Below are 14,972 nucleotides of genomic sequence, written 5' to 3'. Positions count from 1 at the left end.
CCCGGCCTGGCTCCCCAGGCCCAGCGGAGGCGGGCTTGCTACCGACTGTTTGGCCGGTGAGTGGGGCCTTCCGCCAAATGTAAATTTCAGGCCTAAGAGTTTACAGTTAAAGTACGACCATACCAACCTTAGGGAGTTCAAGCTAAGAGCACAGCGGAGTGAACTGGGAACAGAGTCAGGACTTCTAAATTGGGAATTTGGTGTGAGTGGGAATTCAGGGGTGACCGGAAGAGAAACTGTGGTTAAGTAGTGGACATATAGCACAGATATAACCCCCTGTGATTATATGCTTTAATAACATGTGAATGAAGGCAGTTTTCCTAACCCTTCTCACTCCTTTAATAACATTTTTAATTTGGAGGAGATTTATCATTGAATTCCCAACCAGAGGAAAGTTTCCTATTGCCTCTATCAAAACCCAGAATCTCCATTAAATCTCCTTAACTTTGACTGCTTCAGTGGAAATACTCCTCGTTACTTAACTCTCTCCTCATAACTATGGTTTTCTATGTCTGACTAGGAACTTATGCTGTATACTCTATAGCTTTACTATCCTTACTACAATGGGCCCGAACTGCACAAAGCACCAAAATTAAATCTGGATCAGGTAACATTTTTCAAACCAATTAAATAAATCTGTGGGTGTTGCCTTACTAGTGCTAGTTTGAGACCAGCAACCCTGAGTTATAAGATCAGCTCTGCATTGCTTTCTAACTAGAGAAAACTAGAGTAGGCAAGGATGCACAACAACAGTCATGCTTATTGACATCTGAATGCCTGCTAAACTATTCCGTCTGCTTTCTGCTAACGTTAAAAATTAAAACTACAATTAACTTAGTGTGAGGCTACCCTTCCTGAAATGGCGTCACACTAATTGCCTAAAGTTGATTCACGGGACATTGAACACTTGGACTGTATTTTAGCTCCCAAAAATAGGTGGGTTGTGGTTGCAGTTAGGTCAGAAATGAAATTTTAAAAAATTGCAAACCAGACCTTAACCTGTCTCCAACACGCCCACTTCTGGGCTTCAAGGACTTGAGACAAGGGGCAAGGGGTAGGCCGTCAAACTGCTCCCAGGAAGCGGGTTGACAATTTAAATATTTTACTGAGGCTGGCAGCCTCTGATTTAGCTATGGCAACCTGAAAGGAAATCTGGCAGCTGAAGGGAGGAGAGGACATCTTCGGCACAATGGTAAGTGCTTTTATAGCATTGCTTGTGGGCCAGGTGAAGCAGGAGTGCTTCCCCCAGGACCCTATGCTCCCCTCACAAATCAGGCACATCCCCCATATGAAGACTCCTTAGGTCATGAACTGGATCCCCATCAGAATCGGACCACTGCCCCAGGGTTGGGCACCCTGGGATCAGATAGTCCCCCAACCCAAGGTCTTGCATTGGGCCTACCAGATTCTACCAGGTCTGGAGTTCTCCCTGCATGTAAATCAGGCTGATAGCCTGACGAGGAAATGGTCAAGGACAAAAAACGCACACTTTGGAGTTAAAACTCAACAACCCAGACAATGTTTCCCATCTGACACTCCGAACACTTCCCCCCACCCCCCACCACCCCACCTCACCACCCAGGCTTACACAACTCACCCCTCAATACCCAAGACTTTGTGTTGCTGCAAAGCAATGTGAATTGTATAGGACAAGATGGTCCATAAAATTAGTAATATTTTCTCTTAGGACATCCTTAAAAAAATGCAATTCAAAGATTTGGACCTCTGTGCATTGACTACAACTGATCTTCTAATCCAGACTGATTGAAGCAGCTCTGGTGGACAGCCTATGGTCAGCATCGACAACATGAAATGACAGTCTCTCTGACTGGGAATTCCACTGAAATGCATTTGAGAGACCAAGCTGAGAATTTCTGTTTTTCTGGGTCTGGCATATTTTGGGATGCTTAGTAGGCTTCATGCTGCTCAAAGGGGAGTCAGCAATGGCTATGAGGAGAATGAGATAGTGCTACAGTGGGGCTGCTTTTTTATTGTTCATTCATGGGATGTCAGTGTCTCTGGCAAGGCCAGCATTTATTGCCCATTCCTAAATGTCCGTGAGAAAGTGGTGATGAGCTGCCTTCTTGAACTGCTGAAGCCCATGTGGTGTAGTTACACCAACAGTGTTGTTTGGAAGGGACTTTCAGGAATTTTACCCAGCGACAGTGATGCAAAGGCGATATAGTTCCAAGTCAGGATAGTGTGTGGCTTGGAGCAGAGCTTGCAGGTGGTGGTGTTCCCAGGCATCTGCTGCCCTTGTTCTTCTAGGTGTAAAGGTCATAGGTTTGGAAGGTGCAGTCAAAGAAGCCTTGGAGAGTTGCTGCAGTGCATCCTGTAGATGGTACACACTGCTGCCAATGTGTGCCACTGGTGGAGGAAGTGAATGTTTAAGATGATGGATGGGGTGCCAATCAAGTGGGCTGCTTTGTCCAGCATGGTGTCGAGCTTCAAGAGTGTTGTTGGAGCTGCACCCATCCAGGCAAGCAGAGAATATTCCATCATTACAGAAAGGATGTAATTGCACCAGTGAGGGTACAGAGGAGATTTATGAGGATGTTGCCAGGACTGGAAAATGCAGCTATGAGGAACGATTGGATAGGCTGAGGTTGTTCTCCTTGGAACAGAGAAGGCCGAGGGAAGATCCCTGGATAGAGTGGAGGTGAAGGGTTTATTTACCTTAGCAGAGAGGTCAGTCACTAGGGGGCATAGATTTAAAGTGATCGGTAGAAATATTAGAGGGGAGATGAGGAAAAACCTTTTCACCCAGAGGGTGGTGGGGGTCTAGAACTCACTGCCTGAAAGGATAGTTGAGGCAGAAACCTCCAACTCATTCAAAAGGGGTCTGGATATGCACCTCAAGTGCTGTAATCTGCAGGGCTATGGACCAAATGTTGGAAGGTGGGATTAGAATAGGTGGATCGTTTTTCAGCCGGCACAGACATGATGGGCCTAGTGGCCTCTTTCTGTGCCTTAAACCTTCTATGATTTCTATGACTTGTGCCTTGTAGGTGGTGGACAGGCTTTGGGGAGTCAGGAGGTGAGTTACTCACCACAGAATTCCCAGCCACTGAACTGCTTTCGTAGCCACAGTATTTAGATACAAACATACGAATTAGGAACAGGAGTAGGCCACTTGGCCCCTAGAGCCTTCTCCACCATTCAACAAGATCATGGCTGATCTGATTGCAACATCAACTCCACATTCCCACCTGCCCCGAATAACCTTTCACCCCCTTGCTTATCAAGAATCAATCAACCTCTGCCTTAAAAATATTCAAAGACTGTGCTTCCACCGCCTTTTGAGGAAGAGAGTTTCAAAGACATATGACTCTCTGAGAGAAAAAAATTCTCATCTCTGTCTTAAATGGGCAACCTCTTATTTTAAAACAGTGACCCCTAGTTTGAGATTCTCCCACAAGAGGAAACATCCTTTCCACCTCCACTCTGTCAAGACTCCTCAGGATCTTATATGTTTCAATCAAGTTGCCTCTTACTCTTCTAAACTCCAGCAGATATAAGCCCAGCCTATCCAACCTTTCCTCATAAGACAACCCGCCTATTGCAGGTATTAGTCTAGTAAACCTTCTCTGAGCTGCTTCCAATGCATTTACATCCTTCCTAAAACAAGGAGAACAATACTGTATACAGTGCTCCAGATGTGCTGTCCTGACCAGGTGAGAAAGGGGTCTAGGAATCCCTATTAGCCTTCACCTGGTCTTACTGTAACAGGGTTTAATTTTTAAAACACTGTGTTTTTAGCTCCCCCTTGGTGAATTCTTGTTCACCGCTTTCCAGTTATAAGACAAAGAAACCAGCACAAACAGGTTTTCTTAGGTTTAAAGAAGAAAGGTTGAAATTTATTAAACTTGAACTTAAACTCTAATTTGGTTGACGCCTACAGATACACGATGCATCCATGCTAGCATACATATGCTATACACACATACAGATACAGACAGAAAGAAAACAGAAGAAATAAAGTGGAAAGATTTGAGGCAATATCTGAAGAGTCGTTGTTACGGTTCTTCGAGCTCACTGTAGAGTCCTTGATTGTAGATAGATTTGTTGGGGCCAGTATTCTTCTTAAACCTTGTTCACTGTAGGAAACTTTATCTCTTGGGGTTCATGTGTCTTCAGTGGATTCAGAGGTTTGTGAGAAAGAAATGGGAGCAGACAGGAGAGATCTTCTCAGTCCAGGAGCAAACAGTCTTTCTGAGTTCAAACTCTCTGTGGCTAGTTCAAATGACCCTGGAACAGCCAGTTAGTCATGTGACCAGCTGGTCTAACCAGTCCTGGATTGTATCACCTTAGCAGTCTCTGGAATTCTCCTCTTACACACAATACCTGGTGACCAAGGTCCATTGTGGGTTGAATGTGTCAGGAAATGGTCCTTTGTCCTTCCAAGCACTGTCTGTTAATATGCAAATGTCTTTTCCAGCCAGGGTTGATCTGTTTAACAAGTCATTTCCTCACTTCAGCAACAGTTTAAAATCAATGTTCATTACAAAATTAATGTGCCTCATTCTTGGCAGGTGGGGGCCGAGCATGACACCTCCACATCCAGTGAAATGAAATGCGATTTTTAAAGACAGCATTTCATTAAAAGGGTCAAGAGAGAAAATATGAGATACAGGGGAAAAGCAGGCATCTCTCTCTCTCTCACTCTCATTCATTCACATTCATTCATAAATCCTAAAACTTATTAAAATGGCCCTACCCCACTTTTTGGCATCCTAGTAAACATGTTTTTTTGGGAGGAGGGGAAGTTTTTCTTTAGTTTGCCCATTTCCATGGCTGCCTAGGGTTTTTGAGATGGTTAGGTTTAATTAGCCCTAAGTTGGGATTTTTTTTCTCATGAGAGTCAGTATTAGGCGGGTCTATCCTGAAATCTCTTTGCTGGGTCACGCAAAGTCTTTTGACTTTGGGGGATGGGTGGTTCTCTTTGGTTCTGACTGTGGGGGAGGATTCGTTGCTAATCTCCCGTTTGGCCTCTGTGATACTCCTGCCTGCAGGTATTTGTGCAGACTCTACTGCACTCCCCTGTAGCACTTCAACTAGGTGAGCCATCACCCTCACGGTTTCTCTGCCCCCGAGATGTCTTTCTTTGTCTCTGCAGGTTCCTGTAAATGCTGTTAGCAACTCTGGTGGGGTGCTTCTTGTGTCTGCATTTACATTGGAGGATGTGGGGTCTAACTTTTCACATTTTTCAGGGTTGGCTGACCGGATAGTAGGGGTTTCCATCCGAAATTCCTCCCGGACTTCCTTTAACCTGCCCTCTTGGTCACTTTTTCCCCTTCCCTGTCTAAACTTTTGCCAGCCGTGTGCCCGCCTGTCCCTTTTGTTCTCGGCAGGGGGCCATTACAGTTCACCAGCCTTCTACTGGAGAGTCTTCCTGACACCGGTACAGGACTTAGGGGTGCAGGTTTCACTGTAGGATGGGGTTACCCCTCAACCTGGCACATGTGGCAACTCGTGCAGTACTTCACCACATCTTTGTGGAGTTTTGGCCAGTCAAATTGCTGTCTTATGTGGGCTTTGGTCTTTCATATACCAGCATTTACAGACACTGTAGTCTCGTGGGCCCATCTTAATAGTTCTGTCCTGTACCTCTGTGGCACCACTAACTGGTGAACTACTGTTTATTCCTTGCTCTCAGGTCTGTGAGGAGAACTCCATTTCCTCATCAGCACCTCATCAATTAAATAGTAGCAATCAGGGACTCCCTCTGCTTCATTTTCAGACTGGGCAGCCTGTGCTAACTCTCAATACTGGGTGACCTTGCTGAGACTCAGCTAGGGAGAATCCATTTAATTCATACTCTGGGTCTCCTAACTTTCCAAAGAAAGTTTTGTATAGATAGACCTGGTCATCTGCTGCAATGTTAATTCAGTCTTGTCTGGGGGAGATGGTTTCATCATGGCCTGATCCACTACACATTCAGGGAAACTGCAGGGAACCGTATCCTGCCACGGCCCTGTCTCTCTGACCTACAGCGGTTTTTCTTTCACCACTGGGGGGGCTACCACCTTCACCATGCAAGATCATTACCTAGGAGCGGGTCAACTCCGTTCACAGGCAAACTAGGGACAATCCCTATGGTCACCGGTCCCAAAACTAGGTCGCACTCTAGGTGCACCCAGTGTACAGGTACAGGCATACACTGCCCTCCAATACCATTCAGCATCATTCTGGTGTTCAACGCACACTCTGGGGGAAAGGTCAGGCCTTTTCCTGGTAAAAAGGATCTAGTGACCCCTGTCTCCCTGAGAATTATTATGGGCTTGCTTGTCCCATTCGAGGGGTATGGGATTACTTTCACTTCAAGCACAAAACCCTGATAACCTTCAGGAATCCTATTCAATTTTCCTGCACTTGCAGCCGTAAGCCTCCTGGGACTCAGTCTTACTGTTAAAGCCACAGCTTGTTCTGTTGTGCTTTCCATCAGGTTCCGCTCTTCACTGAGCAGGTGTACCCTGATTAACCTTCCAGATTTTCCATTTAGTTTCCAGCAGTCAGCTTTTAAATGCCCTGCTTTATTACAATGGAAGCACACAGGTCTCTGGGTCTCACTCTTACAACTTTGTGGCTGGAGGTGGGCCTCCTGTGTCTCCTGCTTTTCCTTCTCTCCCAGTACCACTTGGGTGTTTATCACCTTCCCACCCTTTGTCCTTTTCGGATTTGTGGGGGTGACTAGGGAAGGTTTTCCCTTGGGAAACTGTCTTATAGATTAAAGCAAACTCAGTAGCCAGTACTGCAGCTTGCCAGGCCGAATGAACCTTCTGTTCCTCTATGTGTGTCTTATTGGAGAGTGGGAGAGAGTTTTTAAATTCCTCTAGCAAAATTACCTTTCTGAGATTTTCATAGCTGAGCTGCACTTTAAGAGCACTCAAGCACTGGTCAAAAGCCAGCTGCTTACTTCTCTCAAACTCCAGGCAAGTTTGATCAGCTTGCTTCTTGAGGGTTCTAAACTTTTGGCAATTGGCTTCCAGTACTAACTCATATACCCCGAGGATAACATTTTTTGTCAGTTCATAATTGGATGAACTCTCATCTGGCAACATGGAATAAACCTCATGGGCTTTTCCAATTAGCTTGCTTTGTAGCAGGAGAGTCCAAACCTCAGCTGGCCACTTTAACTGCCTTGCCAGTTTTTCAAAAAATGCAAAACATGCCTCCACGTCTCCCTCATTGAATTTTGGGATCAATTGAGAAAGTTTTAACAATTCTGTACCCAGCCCTGAATTACGCTCCTCAATATTGTCCATGTTTTCACTGGGGTTTCTCTGTCGCGCCCCACACCACTCCCCACCCCCCCCGCCCACTAGTTAACTCAAGTCGCCTCAGCTCTCTTTCTTCACATTCCTTCTGGAAGTTTCTTTCTCTTTCTCTCTCCTGTCTGTCTCTTTCTTTCTCCTGCCTTTCTTTTTCTTCACATTCCTTCTGGACGGTTCTTTCTTTCTCACTCTCCTGTCTTTCTCTCTCTTTTTTCTTTCCTCAAATTCAAGTTTCCTCTGTTCCAATTGCATCTTTGCTGGCAATACCCTGTTGGAGTCTATATCTAACCCGGTTTCTGCTTCTTCAGATTCAAGGAAAAAATGGTTAGCCACTAGTCTTAGGAGTTCAGACTTTCTAGCTTTGGCACAGACAGTGATCTGCTCAGCCATTTTCTCAAATTTTCCATAGACAGTACTTTTAACTTATCCCAAATTATTTCACCCTGACTTGGGGAGCTATTGGTTTCAGTTGCAGACATGTTAGTATTCTAGCACACACAACCACAAGAAAACCTGTACTGAAATCTTTTTGATTTGGATCAATTTGGCTTCCCACTTCCAATTTCTCATTTGTCTGTGGGTCAAATCCAGGACGCCAGCCCCCAAATTTCTGTTATGACCAAGTGAGAAAGGGGTCTAGGGGTTCCCTCTCAGCCTTTTCTGGTTTAACTGTAACAGAATTTAATTTTAAAAACACAGTGTTTTTAGCTCCCCCTCAGTGAATCCTTGTTCACTGCCTTCCAATTGCAAGGCAAAGATATCAATCAGACAGATTTTCTTAGATTTAAACAAGAAAGGTGGAAGTTTATTAATCTTAAACTCCAATTCGGTTAACGACTTCGAATATGCGACGCGACCAAGCCAGCATGCACACGCGATAAACATACATGCAGATAGAGACAGAAAAAGTAGAAAGAATAAAAGGGAAAAGTTTGAGGCAATAGCTGGGAATTATTTACAGTCCTTTAAGTTCAATGTGGCGTCTCTGGTTGCCGGTAAGTCTTGTCATTTCTTTGGGGCACAGTGCATGCTTTAAAACTTGTTTCGATGTAGGAGTCTTTTCTCTCTTGAGGTTTAAGTGATTTCAGTGGATCCAGAGATTAGTGAGAGACAGAGAGAGGCTCTCTTCTTGCAAGTTCAGTTACAATCTGCAGTCTGACCCAAGCTGTCCTGTGAGCAGTTCAAAACCAGCAGGTTAGTCATGTGACTCGCTTTTTTTAACAAACTCCCGAGTTTTGCACTCCTGCATTCCAAAGTTCTCGGTGGTTGGTGGGGGGAGGGGTGCGGAGGGGGTGGGTGGTGTAGTGCTGTCTTTTACACCAACAAGATGTGTGTCACCATTGCCCAGATCAGTCTCTGTTAATTGAATCAGTGAGCAATTCCCATTGTCCTTTCCTCGGTGACTATCTCTTAGAATGCAAATTTTTTTCCAGCCACTGCTGATCTCTTTAAACAAGTCATCTCTCCATTCCAACAAAAGTTTAAAATTAATGCTCATGTGACAAAATTAATATGCCTCATTCTTGGCAGGTGATCGTCTTCATGACAATAGGTTCTTTTATTTTTTTTTGTTAAGCAATATGTAATGCCTCACTAATCTGCTGGGGATCTTTGAGAAGTTAACTAGTGTAAATTCAACACATGTCAATAACTAAGCTGGGTGTTTTCTAGGTTTTGGCTGTAATTTGGAGATTCTTGTATTATGACAGCCTCATGTGTTTGCACGTAACAAGTAAGTGTAACAGAGCAGTTGTAAGTGAGTTTAATGCTGCCTGTCTCAATGGCATCAATGCTGTCATGCTGCTGTTACACATATAAGAGCAAAAGAGATTTTATGTTAGAATTAGAATTAGAATTAGATTTTTAGAATTAGAACATTACAGCGCAGTACAGGCCCTTCGGCCCTCGATGTTGCACCGACCTGTGAAACCATCTGACCTACACTATTCCATTTTCATCCATATGTCTATCCAATGACCACTTAAATGCCCTTAAAGTTGGCGAGTCTACTACTGCTGCAGGCAGGGCGTTCCACGCCCCCACTACTCTCTGACTAAAGAAACTACCTCTGACATCTGTCCTATATCTATCACCCCTCAACTTAAAGCTATGTCCCCTCGTGTTTGCCATCACCATCCGAGGAAAAAGACTCTCACTATCCACCCTATCTAACCCTCTGATTATCTTATATGTCTCTATTAAGTCACCTCTCCTCCTCCTTCTCTCCAACGAAAACAACCTCAAGTCCCTCAGCCTTTCCTTGTAAGACCTTCCCTCCATACCAGGCAACATCCTAGTAAATCTCCTCTGCACCCTTTCCAAAGCTTCCACATCCTTCCTATAATGCAGTGACCAGAACTGCACGCAATACTCCAGGTGCGGTCTCACCAGAGTTTTGTACAGCTGCAGCATGACCTCGTGGCTTCGAAACTCGATCCCCCTACTAATAAAAGCTAACACACCATATGCCTTCTTAACAGCCCTATTAACCTGGGTAGCAACCTTCAGGGATTTATGCAGCTGGACACCAAGATCTCTCTGTTCATCTACACTACCAAGAATCTTCCCATTAGCCCAGTACTCTGCATTCCTGTTACTCCTTCCAAAGTGAATCACCTCGCACTTTTCCGCATTAAACTCCATTTGCCATCTCTCAGCCCAGCTCTGCAGCCTATCTATGTCCTTCTGTACCCTACAACATCATTCGGCACTATCCACAATTCCACCGACCTTAGTGTCATCCGCAAATTTACTAACCCACCCTTCTACACCCTCTTCCAGGTCATTTATAAAAATGACAAACAGCAGTGGCCCCAAAACAGATCCGGAGATATGTTGAAACAAGTACTAAGAATGTACCAAGATACGTTTTAGATCATCTAATCATTCTTAGGGTAAATTGAAATGTACTGGTAATGATTCAATAGTGCAAAATACCGAGATTTAATTTATTTGCATTTTCTCACAGCACAATGCCATTTGATTAAACAGATTATTGAGAAATACTTTGTGGATAACATTTCTGTCATCTTTTGTCAAGAACTATTTCACTTTGAAAATCATACTGGAAAATATAGTTTGCCATTTCAGTCTCCTCTGCTATATATTGCTAGTAGCAGTCAACACATTTATTGTTAAAGTCAAGCCATTGAACTGATGCAATAGGCACTTCTTAAGGACCTTAGCAAATATTTGTATAGCAAACAACATAATTAGATGACAGGGTTTAGTTGTCCAGAAAAGCACCACTGTTCAGTAAATAGTCTGAGATTGCAATCTTCTTCAATTTGACTTTATATAGTATTTCACATTAAAAATAGCCAATAAATAATTTAAGTGATTGGAAAGAATGTTATAATATTTATGTATGGAACCAATGGTATTCAAACCATCCTTCACAGTGATGTAAGATGGCACTGAGGTAAAAGAGGCTTTGATGTTAACTGTTCAAACCCTGTTGATATATTCAGCTGCTGTCACGCACTTCTGTATACTTGGCATTATCTGTGAAGAACAGATATGACTATTAGTTTTGAAAAACTGGAAAACTAAGCCTTACAGCTAGTGTTTTGATAGTGAACACCATTAACAAAGATGTTATTTCTGCTTTGAAAATAAATGGTGAAGACAGGAGGCAGCAGTTAAACGTTTTGGCTGCAAAATTCAGTTATGTAGTGTCTGTATTTTCGGTGTTACAAGTGCCGTTTTGGTTGAAAAATGGCATCTGTGCCATGCATGGCACACCTCTGTTGCAACTTGCACTGGACAGCTTTTTGGTGAGAGCGTTACTGCAGATATTATGAGCATGTGCCGGGAACATGCAGAGCAGGCAGATCGTGACATCAGTGTATAAAGCTGATTTGATGCCAGTGCTGCCATTTCTGACCTGAGCTAATGCCCTCTCATAATCTCACACAGCTGAACATGCTTTCAGCAGCAAGAAGGACCCCACACCAGCGCTATTTAAGGGGATCATCAACTACTTTCAGGTTAGTTGCTGATTGATTTCTGCTAGCTCTGCCTGGGTTTTTAGAAGTGCTGTGAGTTTTCTACTGCTATTTAAAATTGTTGAAGCCAACAGGGAGTGGTTTTGCATGTGGTGAAGATTCTGACCTCAAGGGTTCTGCACAGACCATTTGCTCCCAGTCATGGGTGCTGTAGTTATCATTTGCCTTGGTCTGTACGATGACAGGGAGATTGAGCAGAGGCAACACACTGGAAGACAAGCTGCTCATGGAGGGAGGAGGAGGAGTAGGGTGAAGGGCTCTCAGCAGGAGGCTTTATCCACTCAAGGACTTCAGGGAGCAATTCTCCTACCTCAACCTCAGTGTAACATCTCCATTTTATGAAGGAGGTGCTCAGTGAAGTCTGTCAGCTCTTGCAGGCAGACCTGCAGCCTCAGCGCAGGGTGAAGGCAGCATTGCTAGTGGCTGTGAAGGTGACCATGGCCACGAACATCTTCAAGTCAGGATCCTTCCAGATTGGAGCAGGTGACATCTCTCGCATCTCCCAGTTCACCACCCACTGCTGCTTCACAAAAGTGATAGACTGTCTTCATGCATCGAAAGGGGAGTACATTGTATTCTCCCTGACCAGTGAAAAGCAAGCGGAGCGTGCATGTGGCTTCATCAGGATAGCAAGCTTCCCTCTGGTGTAAGGTGTCATCGACTGCAGACATGTGGCTTTGTGAGCATCTCATTTAAATTCAGTGATGTACCACAACTGCAAAGGGTTCCAGCCCCTAAATACGTGGCTGGTGTGAGACCATTCTCAGCACGTTATGCAGGTGAACACCCAGTATCTTGGCAGTAGTCATGATGCTTTTATTCTGCACCAGTCTGCTGTTCCTTCAGTATTTGAGCCACCACATCAAACCAGAGGGTGCTCCAGGATGGCACTGATCACCTGGCTCATGATTCCTTTGCACAACCTAACCACATGTGGGCAGCATTCATGTAATGAGAGCCATGCTGCTACATGAAACATCATCGAGCAGGAAGTGGAAGAAGAGGAAAAGGAAAAGGAGGCGAAGAAAGAGAGCAGACAACCAACACATCCTTTTTAGATTTAGAGATACAGCACTGAAACAGGCCCTTCGGCCCACCGAGAATGTGCCGGCCATTAACCACCCATTTATACTAATCCTACACTAATCCCATATTCCTACCACATCCTTACCTGTCCCTATATTCCCCTACCACCTACCTATACTAGTGGCAATTTATAATGGCCAATTCACCTATCAACCTGCAAGTCTTTTTGGCTGTGGGAGGAAACCGGAGCACCCGGAGGAAACCCACGCAGACACAGGGAGGACTTGAAAACTCCACACAGGCAGTATCTCAGAATTGAACCTGGGTCGCTGGAGCTGTGAGGCTGCGGTGCTAACCACTGCGCCACTGTGCCGCCCTAGCTGGGTTGTCCATAATCAGCTCTTCTGACTGTGGTACCAGTGAACACAGCCCCAGTTCCCCATTCTACAAGAGTCCCACACTTTACCTTCCCTCTGTCACTGACCATCAAAGTATCCTCTTGCCACAATGCTGAAATAAAAACTGTCACAAAACAATCATTCCAAGCCAATTTTATCCAACAAGCCATCCAATATTCCAAACAAACATCAACTAATCAGCCTTGTGCAATATCTTAGTGCCAGTCTTGCTGGTGTCTTTGCCTGTCCTGGTGCTCCTTCACAGTGCTACCCCAGAGGCTGCAGCATGGCTGGTGAACAGCTGCTGACTTTCAGTGGAGGAGACTTACAGATGCCCTTGCAGGATGTCCTTGAGCATCTCTGGGTCTCGAGGCCAAGCTTCGGACTGCACCACCTCAGCAACAGCAAGGGCACTGTTGGAGAGGCAGTGGTGGGAGGATGAATGATGTTATCCTGAATCGGACAGCAGGTTTGTTCTTCACAGAGCACTGCCACTTCTCCAGGGTGGCGCCTCAGCAATCCTAGTAATTGGTGGAGGAAAAATTCTTGGATTGCTGTGAGACTCTGCAAACCCCTTACTGGTATCTGCAGTCATGATGGCAGAAGTCTGAATGTGCATGGCAGCAAATTGCACTGAGATTGCATGACTTCAGTCTGATCTTCCACTGCAGTATTCAGATGTTGGGTTGCTTCTGTTCATGCGACAATGGAAGCTGAAACATTGACCATCCGACATTGCATTAGGTCTGCAACTGTTCTCATGGAGTTGGCCACCACTTCCATACTGGAATGGATGGGCTGCAAGCTATGCGCATTCTGTGCCATGTTGGAGCCAAACTCCTCCGTGTTCCTTGCCAGTGGCAGCATGTTTTCTGGCAGGCCTGCCAATGTAGCATGCATTTCATTGTGCGTGCCGTTAACCTTTATCTGTATGTTGCCCCATCAAAATATTCATCTGAGTCCTCTACAGCAGGACTCAGGTGCAACTTTGCCTTTCAGTGAGCTGATTCCTATGCTACCTTTATACCCTAAGTTGGTTGTCACCACTTGTGTCCAGTGAAGATCCCACCTCTAAGCTAACCTCAAAAGTACACACAGTTCCAGTGTCTGAGTTGATGGCTGCAAATGTGAGATTTCATCAACATCAGTCTCTTGTTCCTCTTGCATTTCATGCTCCTGCACCAGTGCCTGGCAAGGTGGCAATTCTGGGGTATCTGAAAGGAGAAAGGCACAAGGGTAGGGTTGCAGTGAAGGGAAGGGAGGAAAAGCAAGAGGTGCATACTTAAATTTTGAATAGGAGGGGGTGTATTGCGATGTGAGAAGACAGATTAGGTAGGAGCATATCATCATGTACAATGGTTTCAGTGCTGCCACTGGCCACAGCCTCAGTCGTGGCTGCTCCAGTAATGGCAACCACTATCTCCTCGGGGTGAGGACATGCATTTGTGCCTGTTCCCTGCTTATTAGGTGCTGCTGCCTGCAGTTATGTGCTACCTTGTCCTGCAAGAGAGAGGAAAATGCATCAGTGAGTGTGATGCCATGTGTTTGGGTGATGTACGGTTGAACATCTGGCAGTGTGTGCAAGCTGTGACATGCAAATTTGAGCCTTGGAGCAGTGCTATGTGTGTGAGTGTCAGTTAAAGCTATAAGTGTGAAGTATAAGTCATGGTTGATAGAGAATGTTAGTACATGTGTGAAGGGGATTGTTAATGGAGCAGTGTCTGGAGCTAGTGGTTTAGTTGTAAGGATGTGGCATTTGAAGATGCATTCACTGACCTTGACCACTTATGTGAGGTCATTGAACCTCTTGTGGTACTTGTCATGCTCACGGAGGGAACGGTGATGAAATATGAAATGAACTGGAGGAATTATGAAATAAGAATAAACTGTTGAATTAAGCTATGAGAAAATGGGCACTTTGTTACCTGGAAAGATGGAGGGAAAGTCAAGTGATCACCTCCTGTACTGCCAATCAACGTGTTTTTCTGTTGAAGCTGGGACCATTATTAACATCTGGAATCGCCTTGAGGAGGCACATTGACACGTAAAACAGCCCATTCCATGCTAACGACTTCTATCATCAAAACTTGGGCTAGCAAAGTCGTATGCAGACAGACTGAATCTGAAGCCAAGGCCAAGATAATAGGTGTGAAATGGCACATATTTAATAAAATGGACCACATTCAGAAGCCATTATGTTACAATGGTCCCCATATCCTGGGACATTGTATGAAAACCCCAGGGGTGAGTATCTTGAGTCACCTAAC

This window comes from Heterodontus francisci, chromosome 5, assembly GCF_036365525.1.
Source record: "Heterodontus francisci isolate sHetFra1 chromosome 5, sHetFra1.hap1, whole genome shotgun sequence".
NCBI lineage: Eukaryota > Metazoa > Chordata > Chondrichthyes > Heterodontiformes > Heterodontidae > Heterodontus > Heterodontus francisci.
This window is presented reverse-complemented; position numbering follows the sequence as displayed.